Raw genomic sequence first — 14,022 nt, 5'->3', positions numbered from 1 at the left:
TCCATGGATTGACTGACTGATTGATTGAGGGCTGACAGATGCTGGGAAGGGACAAAGGCAGAAGAAAAAAGATTTTAAATGATAATTCTAATGGTTAGACAATTGGGAAGAGTGTGAAATTTGGCTCCTTCAGCACTCAAAATTGCCCCCATCCATAAGACAGATGCTCTCAAATCTGTCCATGGTTCTTCGGCAAACCTGTGAGTGAAAGTGCAGCTTCAGCTGACACGGTTCTAATTCCCTGAGTGCAAAATTCTTTTGAGAATTTTGATCAATTAATGATATTTATTGATCAACTACTGAGTGCTAAGCACTTGAAAAGGAATAACAGAAACAAAATACATATTTCTCTGACCTCTGTTAGACTGTAAGAGGGCAATGATTATGTTTATTGACTCCTAGTGCATTCTCCCATGCACTCAGTATAGTAAATCCTGATACATGCACATAAATATATATATAATAATTATTATATAGAATATAATATTCTATAATTATATAGAATAATGGTATTTGTTAAGCGCTTACTTTGTGCCAGGCACTATACTAAGCGCTGGATGGAAAGCAAATACGGTTGGACACAGTCCCTGTCCCACATGGGGCTCCTAGTCTCAATCCCCATTTTACAGATGAGGTAAGTGAGGCCCAGGGAGGTGAAGTGACTCACCCAAGGTCACATAGCAGATGGCAGAGCTGAGATTAGAACCCTTGACCTTCTGACTCCCAGGCCTGTGCCCTAGCCACTATGTCATTTTGTTAAGCACAGAGTATGTGTCAAGCGTTTCTAAGGGCTGGGATAAATACTAGTTAATCAGGTTGGATTCAGGTCCGTTCCACATGGGGTTCACAGTAGGAACAGTCTAAGTCTAAATAGAAGGGAGAATGAGTATTGAATCTCCATTTTAAAGTTGAGGATTGAGGCACAGAGAAGCTATGTGACTTGCCCAAGATCACACAGCAAGGAAGTGGCAGAGCAGGCTTTGAACCCAGGTCCTCTGACTCCCAGGCCTGCAGGGCCAAGCTGCTTCTCTTGTACATAGGGAACAGGCAAAAAATTTGCAAATAGTGAGAGCAGAAGCAAAATCAAGAGAATAACAGGTACAACTATACCAGATCTGACTAAATAAATGAATAGACAAATTTTAAAAAATCCTAAATTTTATTAAAGTCTAGCTTAAATTTTCACATGCCCCTGGAATTCACAGTCCACTCAGAGCCAGATCAACCACAGACCAGGAGAGAAGCTTTTCCAACAGAATTGCTGTCTTCTGCTGAGGAAGACCTGTACAGAGAACACTGTTGCCTATTATTGTAAATTGAACAGTCACCTTTCAGCAGAAAATCTCCCTAACTTTTAAAGGGAGATTTTGTTTGTTTTGTTTTTATGGCATTTGTTAAGCTTTTACTATGTTCCAGGCATGGTACCAAGCACAGGGGTAGATACAAGATAATTAGGTTGGACACCATGGGAATTAAATACCTGTTCTCCCTCCTTCTTAGTCTGTGAACCCCACGTGGTTCAGGGACTGTGTCCAATCTGCTTATGTTGTATTCACCCTAGAGTTTACACAATAATAATAATAATAATGTTGGTATTTGTTAAGCACTTACTATGTGCAGAGCACTGTTCTAAGAGCTGGGAGAGATAGAGGATAATCAGGTTGTCCCACGTGGGGCTCACAGTCTTCATTCCCATTTTACAGATGAGGGAACGGAGGCACAGAGAAGTGAAATGGCTTGCTCACAGTCACACAGCTGCCAAGTGGCAAAGCCGGCATTCAAACCCACGACTTCTGACTCCCAAGTCTGGCCTCTTTCCACTGAGCTATGCTGCTTCTCTAGCAAGCACATAGTAAGCACTTTGTTGCTGTCGAGTCGTGTCTGACCCACAGAGAGGCCATGGACGCATCTCTCTCAGAACCCCCCACTTCCATCTGCAATCGTTCTGGTAGTGTATCCATAGAGTTTTCTTGGTAAAAATACAGAAGTCTTTTACCACTGCCTCCTTCCGCACAGTAAAAGAATCTCTACCTTCCACTTTCTCCCCTGCCCCCGCTGCCCAGCACAGGTGAGTTTTGACTTGTAGCAGATTGCCTTCCACTGGCTAGCCACTGCCCAAACTAAGAGTGGAATAGGTAGGCCTCTGCTTGCCTCTCCCTCCTGTAGTTGAGACTGGTATAGTACTAGAAACTCTCCAGGTGCAACTCTGAGAGGGTAGTAAGCGCTTAACAAATACAAATATCATTAACAACCCTAACAGAGTAGAAGGAGCATAGCCTAGTGGGTAGATCATGGACCTGGGAGTCAGAAGTGCCTGGATTCTAGCTACACCATTTATCTTCTGTGTGATCTTAGGCAAGTCACTTAACTTCTCTGTGCCTCATTTACCTTATCTGTGAAATGGGGCTCAATACTGTGGGCCCTATGGGGGTGTCCAACCTGACTAACCTGTATCTACCCTAATGCTTAGTACTGCTTGGCTCATAGTGTCTAACAAATACCAAAAAAAGAAAAAGAGTGCCTTCCCCTATTTCTGTTACAGGCTCCTATGAGAGACTATTGTTTTCCCTCCAGCCCTGCCTTCCAAACCTGGACAGAACTTTCTGGAACAAGGTTTAAGGACAAGGCTAAAGAAAACCTCAGACAATGCTGCATCTCAGCTGAAAAGAGGGAGTCAGTGGCTGAGAACGGACCAGCCAGGAAGAGGGAAATGGCTCTTTTTGAGCAAAAGCTTTGTAAGATGCAGGAGACAAGAAGCAAAAGAGAAAATGGCATCATGCACTGAAAATATTTAGCATGACAACACAATAGGAGATGGCTATTTTGTCTGTACAATATAGCTGGGACAGTGGATCTCCCAGTGGTTTTTTCAACCACACACCACTTCTAAGTGAACTTTACTATCAGTGATGCCTCCTTCGAATATGAAGAACAGGTATATAAACCAAAGGTAGAATAGCAAGAAGCCAGAACCAGTAAAACTACAACCCTCCCCTCCAATCTGCTATACCATCGGCAGCTCCTTCAAGGGAGAAAAGTTCTGTTCGCTACAAAACAATTCTGAGAATCTCTATCACTCTTTAAATGATCTGGGGAATAAAATGTTAGTGGGGAAGGTCAAAGGTTCACACTTTTTCAGGGCCAAAAAGAGGGTAATAAAACCCTGCAGATTCAATCATTGTCACTTGTGTGCACAATTCAAAAAATCAAAGCCCAAGCCAATGCCACAAAATTCAGAGAACTGGGCTAACCGCACGTTCCTTCCTGAATTTTAGCTTGAATATTTTAGAAGCTCGATTGCAACTGGCTCAGGTCTATGGAACGCATTTATTTTTCCAGTCACACTTGCAAGAAAGACAACCAGAAGGACACTCTGTTACCAAACAGCTCGGAAATTTAAGTTTACTGTTGTGTTAATTCAGTTTCCTACCAAGGAAAGAGTGGCTAGAATATAACAACTTATTTTCAAGTAGCTTTGCTAACTCCATTTAACACATAAAGCCCAAAAATTATCATAGAGATGGGATTGTCTGGTGAGCACCAGGTATGAATTCCCTGAAAATGTACTTTAAAACCTTTCTCCAAGAAGTACCACATGAATAAGCAATTATTCTAAGCAAGTCTGGGCATTACTTCCGTGTATTTGTACAGGTGCACAGCCCCTGCTGAGTTTTGTCTCCCAATCATGAGAGATTGCCACAGATGAATGACAATAAGTAATTTTATTAGGAGGCCTGAAAAAGTATTTTTAAATATCCCTAGGCTGCTAATCCTGTCCTAGGAAACCCAATTAAACAGAAATTTTAAACGCTATCTAAAAATGGAGTTTTTTTAACTACCAATTTCAAGCTAAAATGTAAACTGTCAATCAAGCTGAGATCAAATACATGACATTTTAAAGAATACTTGCCTTAAATTGGAAGCTCTTTGAAAACAGGGCTACATCTGGTACATCTACTGTACGTTCCCAAATACCATCACAACAACTTCTACTTAATAGGCTGTAAGCTCACTTCCAAACTATAAGCTCTTTTTGGAAAGGAAATGTGTCCACTTATTCTGTTGTACTCTACTCTCCCAAGTGCTCAGTACAGTGCTCTGCACATAGTAAGCACTCAAAAAAGAAAAATCCAATGATGATAGAAAATACGCTCGATAAATGTTGCTGTGCTGATGTTGATTAAAGTATCTTCCAAATACTTGACTACTGGAATCCCGTAATCATATACTGAAGTTTAATTTTATTCAAAGCATTTGTATCCAGCTTTAATGAAAGTACAAAACTGAGGTGACATATTCCACAAAGAGTTGGAGGGACAATTGAAACGAGCATACAAAGTTAGATATAGAAGATGGATTGATGCAACTTGGGCTGCTGAAAATTAAATGGGCAAAATTTGATGAAGGAGGTGGGATTTTAAGAAGGCTTTGAATATGGAGAGAGCTGTGATCTGTTGGTTTTTGAGAAGGGAGTTCCAAATCCAGGGGGACAGGGTGAACAAAGGAGACTTGAGAGCAAAGTGCAGTTAGAAGTCTGGCTTAGGAGGAGCAGAGAGCAACTTGGAGAAACGCAGGTAAAAGCTTTAAAGCCAACTGTAAGAAATTTCTGCTTGATGTAGAGAAGCATAGGAAACCATTAGAGGGTCTTGAGGAGAGAAGAGATGAGGACTACACAGAGCTTTAAAATGAAGATCCGTACAGCAATGACGTAATATGGATTGTAATAATAAAAACGATGGAATTTCTAAAGTGTTTTCTATGTGCCAAGCACTGTTCTAAGCACTGGGGTAGGTACAAGGTATTCAGATTGTCCCACATAGGGCTCACAGTCTTCATCCCTATTTTAAAGATGAGGGAACTGAGGCCCAGAGAAGTTAAGTGACTTGCCCAAGGTCACACAAGAAACAAGTGGCTGTATCTGAATTAGAACCTATGATCTCTGACTCCCAAGCCCACACTCTTTCCACTAAGCCACACTGCTTGGAGGCAGGTAGAATGGTGAGGAGGCTTATTCAACCGTCCATTTTTTTTTATGGTATTTGTTAAGCGCTTACCATGTGTCTAGCAATGTTCTAAGCCCTGGGGTAAATACCAGGTAATCAGGTCAAATACCATCCCTGGGGCTCAAAGTATAAGTAGGAGAGAGAGTAGTTTAGCCATGTTATGTACAAAGTGGTATTTGTTTGGGCAGAGAGGAAGGGCGTATCCAAGAGGTGCTGCGTAAGAATAACCAGCAGGATTTGGAAGTTTACAGAAAGTGAAAGTTGAAAGACGGTGGGGAATATTGTGTTCAGAGCACTGTACTAAGTACTGAGAGACTATAGAGGTGGGGATTTGACATAGTCTCTGTCCCTTACCAACAGAGTAGTTGACATGATCATCGAGGGTTAAGGAGGGGGTTGACTAATAGTAATAATAATTGTTATTGTTACAAGAAGCAGCGTGGCTCAGTGGAAAGAGCCCGGGCTTGGGAGTCAGAGTCATGGGTTCGAATCCCAGCTCTGCCACTTGTCAGCTGTGTGACTGTGGGCAAGTCACTTAATTTCTCTGTGCCTCAGTTACTTCATCTGTAAAATGGGGATTAACTGTGAGCCTCATGTGGGACAAGCTGATTACCCTGTATTTTACCTAGTGCTTAGAACGGTGCTCTGCATATAGTAAGTGCTTAACAAATACCATTATTATTATTATCATTATTGTTGCATTTATTAAATTCTTACTATAAGGTAAGCACTGGGATCGATACAAGATTATGAGATCAAACATAGTCCCTGTCCTACATGGCATTCACAGTCTATCTTATCCCCATTTTACAGATGAGGAAATTGAGGCCCACAGAGGTTCACTGGCTTACCTAAGGTCATACAGTAGGCCGGAAGGAGAGCTGGAGCATTCATTCAGTCATATTTATTGAGTGCTTACAGGGTGCACAGCTCTGTACCAAGCACTTGGAAAGTACAATTCGGCAACAGAGACACTCCCTACCCAACAATGGGCTCACAGTCTAGAACAAGAACCTGAGTCTCCTGATTCCCAATCCCATGACCTTTCCACTAAAACATGCTGTCTCCTAAGGTTTGGAAAACTGGTGGGGTTTTAAGCATAAGTCAGTGAGAGAGCAACATGGTGTTGTTGAGCAGAAAACAGGACTAACAGCAGAATAAGGTAAATTCTTGGTGGCAGAAGTCATCCTGTAGCCTGGATTTCATTAATTCAGTAGTATTTATTCGGAGTTTACTATATACAGAGCACTGTACTAAGTGCTTGGAATGTACAATTCGGCAACAGATAGAGACAATCCCTGCCCAGTGATGGGCTCATAGTCTAATCAGGGGAAACAGACAGCAGAGCAAAACAGAATAAAACAAAAACAAGACAACATTATCACGATAAAGAGAATCAAGGGGATTTACACCTCATTAACAACATAAATAGGGTAATAAATAATATATACAAATGAGCACAGTGCTGTGGGGAGGGGAAAGGAGAGGGGGGGGGGGAGCAGAGGGAAAGGTGGCTCAGCTGAAGGGAAGGGAAGGGGGAGGAGCAGAGGGTGAAGGAGGAGCAGAGGGAAAAGGGGGAAGCTCATTCTGGGAAGGCCTCTTAGAGGAGGTGAGCTCTCAACTGGGTTTTGAAGAGGGGAAGAGAGTTAGTTTGGCGGATGTGAGGAGGGAGGGCATTCCAGGACAGCGGGAGGACGTGGGCCAGGAGTTGACGAAGGGATAGGCATGAAAGGGGGACAGTGAGGAGTTGAGCAGCAGAGTGTATGGAGTGGGCAGTAGAAAGAGAGAAGGGAGGTGAGGTTGGGGAGGGCAAGGTGATGGTAAGCTTTGAAGTTCAGAAAAGTAAGTGTGGAAGGAAGGGAAGCAGACTGGGGTGGTGAGTCAGCACTGGGGAGCCAAAGGGTTTGTCAAATCTATTGAATTATAATAATAATAATAATAATGGTATTTTTTAAGTGCTTACTAGGGGCAAAACACTGTTTGAAGCATTCTCCCAAGTGCTAAGTATAGTGCCTTGCACACTGTAATTGTTCAATATATAGATTGATTGATTGATTGATTGATTGATAAATGCATGATTGATAAAGGGATGGGGAGCAAAGGAGTTAAATCTGGTAGAGAGGGTGGAGCCGAGGGAATGTATTTTTACAACTAGGAATGGGAGGGCTGAGAGGAAGTCCAAGAGGGGTGATAGACCTGGATTGATGGAGAGGATCTGGAGTACAGAGTTTTCGACAAAGGATGAGAACTAAATAAAAGAAGCAGCGTGGCTCAGTGGAAAGAGCCCGGGCTTGGGAGTCAGAGGTCATGGGTTCGAATGCCAGCTCTGTCACTTGTCAGCTGTGTGACTGTGGGCAAGTCACTTAACTTCTCTGTGCCTCAGTTACCTCATCTGTAAAATTGGGATTAACTGAGAGCCTCACGTAGGACAACCTGATTACCCTGTATCTACCCTAGTGCTTAGAACAGTGCTCTGCACTTAGTAAGCATTTAACAAAAACAACATTATTAAATAAGTGGGTGAAAGAAAGTTAGGTTAGAAAGTTGCTCACTCAAAGTGGAAAACGAGCATTGGTTTGGTTGAAGATAGAGCTTCTTTTGGATGTGTTGTGCTGGTGAGTGATTGAGATGGGATATAGCAAGAGGTCAGGAGGAGTTGAGGGAAGCAGCATGGCTCAGTGGAAAGAGCACGGGCTGGGGAGTCAGAGGTCGTAGGTTCTAATCCCAGCTCCGCCACATCTGCTGTGTGACCTTGGGCAAGTCACTTCACTTCTCTGTGCCTCAGTTACCTCATCTGTAGAATGGGGATTCAGACTGTGAACCCCACGTGGGACAACCTGATTACCTTGTACTGACCCCGGCGCATTGTAAGCCCTAACAAATACCACAATTATTATTAAAAGGAAGCAGTGACTCAGGAAAAGGGGATGTTATGGTGAGCAAAAGTGACTCCTTCTTGTAATGCAGAAGACATTTTCTAAGACTATTCTTTGACCCCGTGGGTAACAAAGTCAAAGGAAGAAATGGAAGAGAAACTATATTATCTTGCTGAAAAGTGTTTGCAGAGGACTTGAATGGCTGTGGAGAAATGGAATTGTTCTGCAGAGTGGCTTGAGGAGGGGCTAAACTCTGCTGGATAGTAAAAAGATTGCTGGATGGGTCTATGCCTGTGGGGAATAAACTCGAGGGGTGGAGGGGTGGAGGGGTAGCCGTCCCCCCTGGTTTACCTGAGAATGAGTTGAAGAGAGCAAGCAATTCTGAGCATCCCCCACTGCAAACTGCCCACCCCCCCACCCCCGCCCAAGATAAAAAAAAACTGATAAAAGGGAGGAACATGTCCCTCTCCCTCTTCCTACCCCTGGCCCACGTGGCTACACCACCTAAGCCAAGATACCTAAGGCAGGGTCGAGGTAGCACCATTTAAGCTATGCACTGAGACATCTACATGCAGCTGCAACCAAACCATCTAAGACTTAATAATATTGGTATTTGTTAAGCACTTACTGTGTGCAGACCACTGTCCTAAGCGTTGGGGTAGATACAGGGTCATCAGGTTGTCCCATGTGAGGCTCACAGTCTTAATCCTCATTTTACAGATGAGGTAACTGAGGCACAGAGAGGTTAAGTGACCTGCCAACAGTCACACAGCTGACAAGTGGCAGAGCTGGGATTCGAACCCATGACCTCTGACTCCCAAGCCCGGGCTCTTTCCACTGAGCAACGAACCAAGACGATGAGTTGCAGGCGGCCAAACTCCTTGAACTCTTCCAACATGGGATCGTCTTCACAGGGAAGGACTTGGGGAAAGCTGGTTGGATGGGTAACTATTTTGTGTGTGTGTGTGTGCGTGTGTATAGATCTACCTACCTCCTGTTTTTAGTAGGTTTTTAGTATGAAATGAAGCTTTCTACTGACCACAGTGGGGGTTTGGTTTCACTTTTGGAACATGTCATTTGAGCACCCGAATCTAAAGAGGGAGACAATCCCCAGGGAAGGGCTCATAAACTGAATGCCTGAATTTGGAGAGAGTCAAAACCCTGGTAAAGGATTTATAAGTCGACCACCTGAGTTTAAGGAGGAGCATCCCTGGATGAAGGGCTAGTAGGTCAAGCCCCTGTTATTAAGGGGGAACAAGTTCAAAGGAAAAGGAAAGAGAGAAGGAGGGTGTGAGAGAGTGTGACTGTGACAGCAGCTGAATGCAGCGTGGCTCAGTGAAAAGAGCCCGGGCTTGGGAGTCAGATGTCATGGGTTTGAATTCCGGCTCTGCCACTTGTCAGCTGTGTGACTGTGGGCAAGTCACTTAACTTCTCTGTGCCCCAGTTCCCTCATCTGGAAAATGGGGATGAAGACTGTGAGCCTCACGTGGGACAACCTGATTACTCTGTATCTACCCCAGCGCTTAGAACAGTGCTCTGCACATAGTAAGCGCTTAACAAATGCCAACAGTATTATTATTATTATTATTCTCCCCCTTTCCCTAGAGATAAGGAGAGTGAAAGAAGAAAAATCACCAGGGGAGGGAGGGGAAGACAGCATCCGAAGAGATCATGTCAGCAGCAGACAGCCAAGCCGTGAAGATGCCAAGAAGGAGGAGGGTAGGGGGTAAGGGGGTGCACGTGGGGACGGAGCAGGACAGGAGGAGGTCAGTTGCCCATGATAGAGCAGGTGCACTAAAGACCACAGTGATGTTGAGGCATGGGAGGGAGGCACTTGTAGGGAGAAGGATAGTTAGTGGGTTACCAAGGATGAGGAGAAGGTTCCAGATGGAGGTATTGAGAAGAAATGGGGGAGGAAGAGATGGAGACCAAGACTGTCAAGTTGTGGCTTGGGAAATCCATTATGATTGGGTTTATGCTAGTGTAACCAATCAGACTAGATTGTGCAGGAGAGCCCAAGAAGTGCCAGGGAGGTCTTTTAGTGCCTCAGTGCAAGATATCTATTAACCTAAGATTGCTTCTTTAGAGAAATAAATTGATAGGACCGAGATGGGAATGGGGAGAGGAAAAAAAAGAGAAAAATAACCCATTTTACATCTCCCAATAACAAGATAACATCTGGAAACCTGAATGGAGAATAAGGTATGAAATTACTTTCACACCCTCTGAACATTACGGTCACTTCAAATCCGTCATATTATTTAAGGAATGCTGGCTACCACTACCTCAGATTTCAGGTATTCAATGATAAAATTTGCAAACTGTCAGTGTGAATTATATAAGGAGGCATTATGTAACCTTAAATGGTGTGAGGAGACATTGATGGATTCATTAAAGCATAATGTAAATTCATTAGCTTCTTAGAAGAGTAAATGAAGGTTACTTCAAAGGGAGTTGTCAACCACAGAAAGAAGAGGGGATGAAGACATTTGCATTGAGCAGTATAAAAATCAGAACATCGAGTCAGAATACATGAACTGATTTGTTGGGGTGCAAGGTGGTTGGTGAGCTGATGAGTTTCCTGAGGACTCTTTTGTTGGTAGCCCCATTTGGTTGGAATTCCTTAGCAGGCTCATGGAAGTAGTGAATTTAGAGTTAAACTTCATCGGTGCCACTTACTACTCATTTACCCGTCTGGTGGCAAGCCCACCATCCGGGTAATGTCCCCCTATTTTCTGGTGAGAGAGTCCTATGTACTCATATACTCTAATAATTCGTTCAGGCTGACTGGGTGCACAGCAGGGTCTGATGCTGAGAAGGCATACAGAAACATTGCATTCCATGGCCACAGAAAAAGAATTGTAGTTACTTCACTAATTAGCTTTTTTTTTTTTAACATAGCCAATCATCAAAAAGACATCTGCCTTTTATGAGGTAAAGAAAACTGAAGAGTTCATCCACTAAACTGTAATCTCTCTGAGAGAAGAAATCTTGACTACCACTTATATTGGATGGCACTCTCCCAAGTTCTTAGTACAGTATTCTGCACATAGTAAGTGCTCAATAAATACCACTGATAGATTGATTTGAAGAAAGAATTGATTTGAGAAGCAGTGTGGCTTAGTGGAAAGAGCCTGGGCTTGGGAGTCTGAGGTCGTGGGTTCTAATCCCAGCTCTGCCACTTGTCTGCTGTGTGACCTTGGGCAAGTCACTTAACTTCTCTGTGCCTCAGTTACCTCACCTGTAAAAATAGGGATTAAAAATGTGAGCCCTACTTGGGACAATCTGATTACCCCGTGTCTACCCCAGCGCTTAGAACAGTGCTCTACACATAGTAAGTGCTTTACAAATACCATTATTATTATTATTATTATTATTATTATTATTGTTAAGAAACAGAGCAAGACAGAGAAGCAGAGAGACAATGACACAGTGCACTAAGGCACAAACACAAGTTTAATCAGGCCTGTCTACAGTAGATAAAGCACAGGCCTGGGAGGCAGAAGGTCATGAGTTCTAATCCCACCTTCACCACTTTGCTGTGTGGCCTTGGGCAAGTCACTTAACCTCTCTGTGCCTCATCTCTCATCTGTAAAATGGGGATTAAAACTGTGACCCCCATGCAGGACAAAGACTGTGTCCAACCCAATTTGCTTGTATCCACCCCAGCGCTTAGTACACTTCCTGACACATAGTAAGCACTAACTACCACACAGAAGCTCATTTAGATTGACATGACCTTTATCTCTTTCTATATATGCAGTAATAATAATAATGGTATTTATTAAGTGCTTACTATGTGCCAAGCACTGTTCTAAGTGCTGAGGTAGATACAAGGTAAACAGGTTGTCCCACGTGGGGCTCACAGTCTTAATCCCCATTTTACAGATGAGAAAGCTGAGGCACAGAGAAGTTAAGTGGCTTGCACAAAGCCACCCAGCAGACGTGGCAGGGCCAGGATTAGAACCCATGTCCTCTGACTCCCAAGCCCGCTCTTTATTCATTCAATAGTATTTATTGAGCGCTTATTATGTGTAGAGCACTGTACTAAGCACTTGGAATGAACAAGTCAGCAACAGATAGAGACAGTCCCTGCCGTTTGACGGGCTTACAGTCGCTCTCTTTCCACTAAGCCACGTTGCTTGTGTGTGTATGTGTGCTTGAGTGTGCACACATATGCAGTGGTGTGCTGTTTATAGAATGATCCTTGATATTAGAAATAGCCAATCAATGGTATTTATTGAGTGCTTATTATGTACAGAGCACTGTACTAAGCATTTGGGAGAGTACGATTCAACAGAGTTAGCAGACACATTCTCTGTCTATAAAGAGCTTACAGTGTAGAAGGCCAATTCACTTATGTGCGGGTATGCATGAACGGGTCCTAGCTGTAATGTGCACACACCAAGAATGTCCCCTATTGTGCTGTCAAGTCTGTCCCTTGTTGTGCTGTCAAGTCTGTCCCTTGTTATATTGCCTAGTTTCTTGTTTTCAACGTTTGGCATTGTTTTCACTTTTACCTCCTTGTCTCACAGTTTTCCAGGAGCTTCTCGAAAATTGCCGCTCCTTTCACTATTACAGGCTTTGTGAGACTGCAGCAAATGAGTCCAAGTTTTCAGCAGGGGTGCAACATTGTCTAAGGTTCTGTTTTTCTGAATCCTTAAAACGGTTCTTCTGTCCTCTTTGTCTTTGCCACCCACAGCAGCTATTTAGTTAGTCTTTTGTCATCCATTTACCTCCCATGTCCAGCCCAGTGCTGCTGTGTTGACGTCAACACAGTTCTTGATCCTAGGAGACTGAATTCATCCTAGGGCTTCATTTTTTTATGTTGCCATCTTGCCATTTAATATGGCGTATGGCCAGTTAGTGATGTTCAAGGTGTTTGTAGAGAGGTTAGATTGCACAACAGTTCTGCAGACCTTTAGTTTGGTCTGGAGCCTAATACCATATGGCTGCCATAATTTGGTTTACAGTCTTCCAAAAGATGTACTGGCCTTCTTGATTCAATTTTCTACCTCCTTGTGTCTTACTGCATTATTGGTCAATGTCTGCCTTGGTAACAGAACCCCATTATAGCATTTAGCTTTGTATAAGACTGAACATTCTTTATGGGGCACCCCCTTGCTGACTTAGTGTATTAATGTTGAATATACTAGCGGTCTTGCAGAAAATGCATACTGACCAGAAAAAGTGAGTAGGAAGACTGGCCAGGATCAGTTGCTAGTTCTACCAAATAATAGCAATGTACTTATTAAGTGCTTACTATGTGCCAAGCACTGTTCTGAGAGCTGGAGTTGATACAAGTTAATCAGGTTGGAAAAAGTCCCCGCCTCACGTAAGGCTCACCCTCTTAATCCCCATTTTACAGATGAGGTAACTGAGAACCCAGAAAGGTTAAGTGATTGCCCAATTTCACACAGCAGACATGTGATGGAGCTGGAATTAGAACCCAGGTCCTTGTGATTCCCAGCCCCATGCTGTAACCACTAAGCCACCGTGGTGACCATGGATGAAATAGATTGTAACACAGAATAATGGCCAGAGTCAACATTTAATCAATATTATAATGGAAAAGAATACAAACAGAGTCAAATGGAAATAGACCAGGCTGAAATTTAAACTCTACCCACCGGGAGACAAAAGTAGTTTTTTTACTAGGTCAGGCCCGCAAAGCAAATAGCCACCTTTAATCTAAAGCTTGTAATAATAATTATGACATTTAAAAAGCGTTTGCTATGTGCTAAGGAATACGTACAAAGTAGTGAGATCTGACATACATGGGGCTCACAGTCTACTATTCCCATTTTACAGATGAGGAAACAGATCCAGAGAAGTTTAGTGACTTGACAGCAGACCAGGGACACAGCTGGGACTAGAAGCCATCAATCAATATTGAGCCAGTGCTTACTGTATGCACAGAACTGTACTAAATGCTTGGGAGAGTACAATACAGTTCCTCCCTTCCAGGAACTAACAATCTACTGGAGGAGCTTACAGTCTAAACCAGGTCTCCTGACTACAAGGCCCATGCTCAAGCACATCAAGGAGAAATTCCTGATCATTGGCTTCAAGGCACTCAGTCAGCTCTCTCCCCCTACTTATCTTCACTTCTCTCCCCCTAGGTCCTAGCTTAGATGCTTTGA

The 14,022-nt window shown here is 43.3% G+C and overlaps 1 non-coding gene across 1 annotated transcript; it reads right to left on the bottom strand.

Moving 5' to 3' along the window:
• Positions 1-2,078: 2,078 nt before the first annotated feature.
• On the bottom strand, positions 2,079-2,216 carry LOC114810389. Its single transcript, XR_003758089.1, has one exon. It is a non-coding gene; the product is annotated as a small nucleolar RNA SNORA7 (small nucleolar RNA).
• Positions 2,217-14,022: the final 11,806 nt, after the last annotated feature.

This window comes from Ornithorhynchus anatinus, chromosome 3 (genome assembly GCF_004115215.2).
Source record: "Ornithorhynchus anatinus isolate Pmale09 chromosome 3, mOrnAna1.pri.v4, whole genome shotgun sequence".
Taxonomy (NCBI): domain Eukaryota; kingdom Metazoa; phylum Chordata; class Mammalia; order Monotremata; family Ornithorhynchidae; genus Ornithorhynchus; species Ornithorhynchus anatinus.
This window is presented reverse-complemented; position numbering and strand designations above follow the sequence as displayed.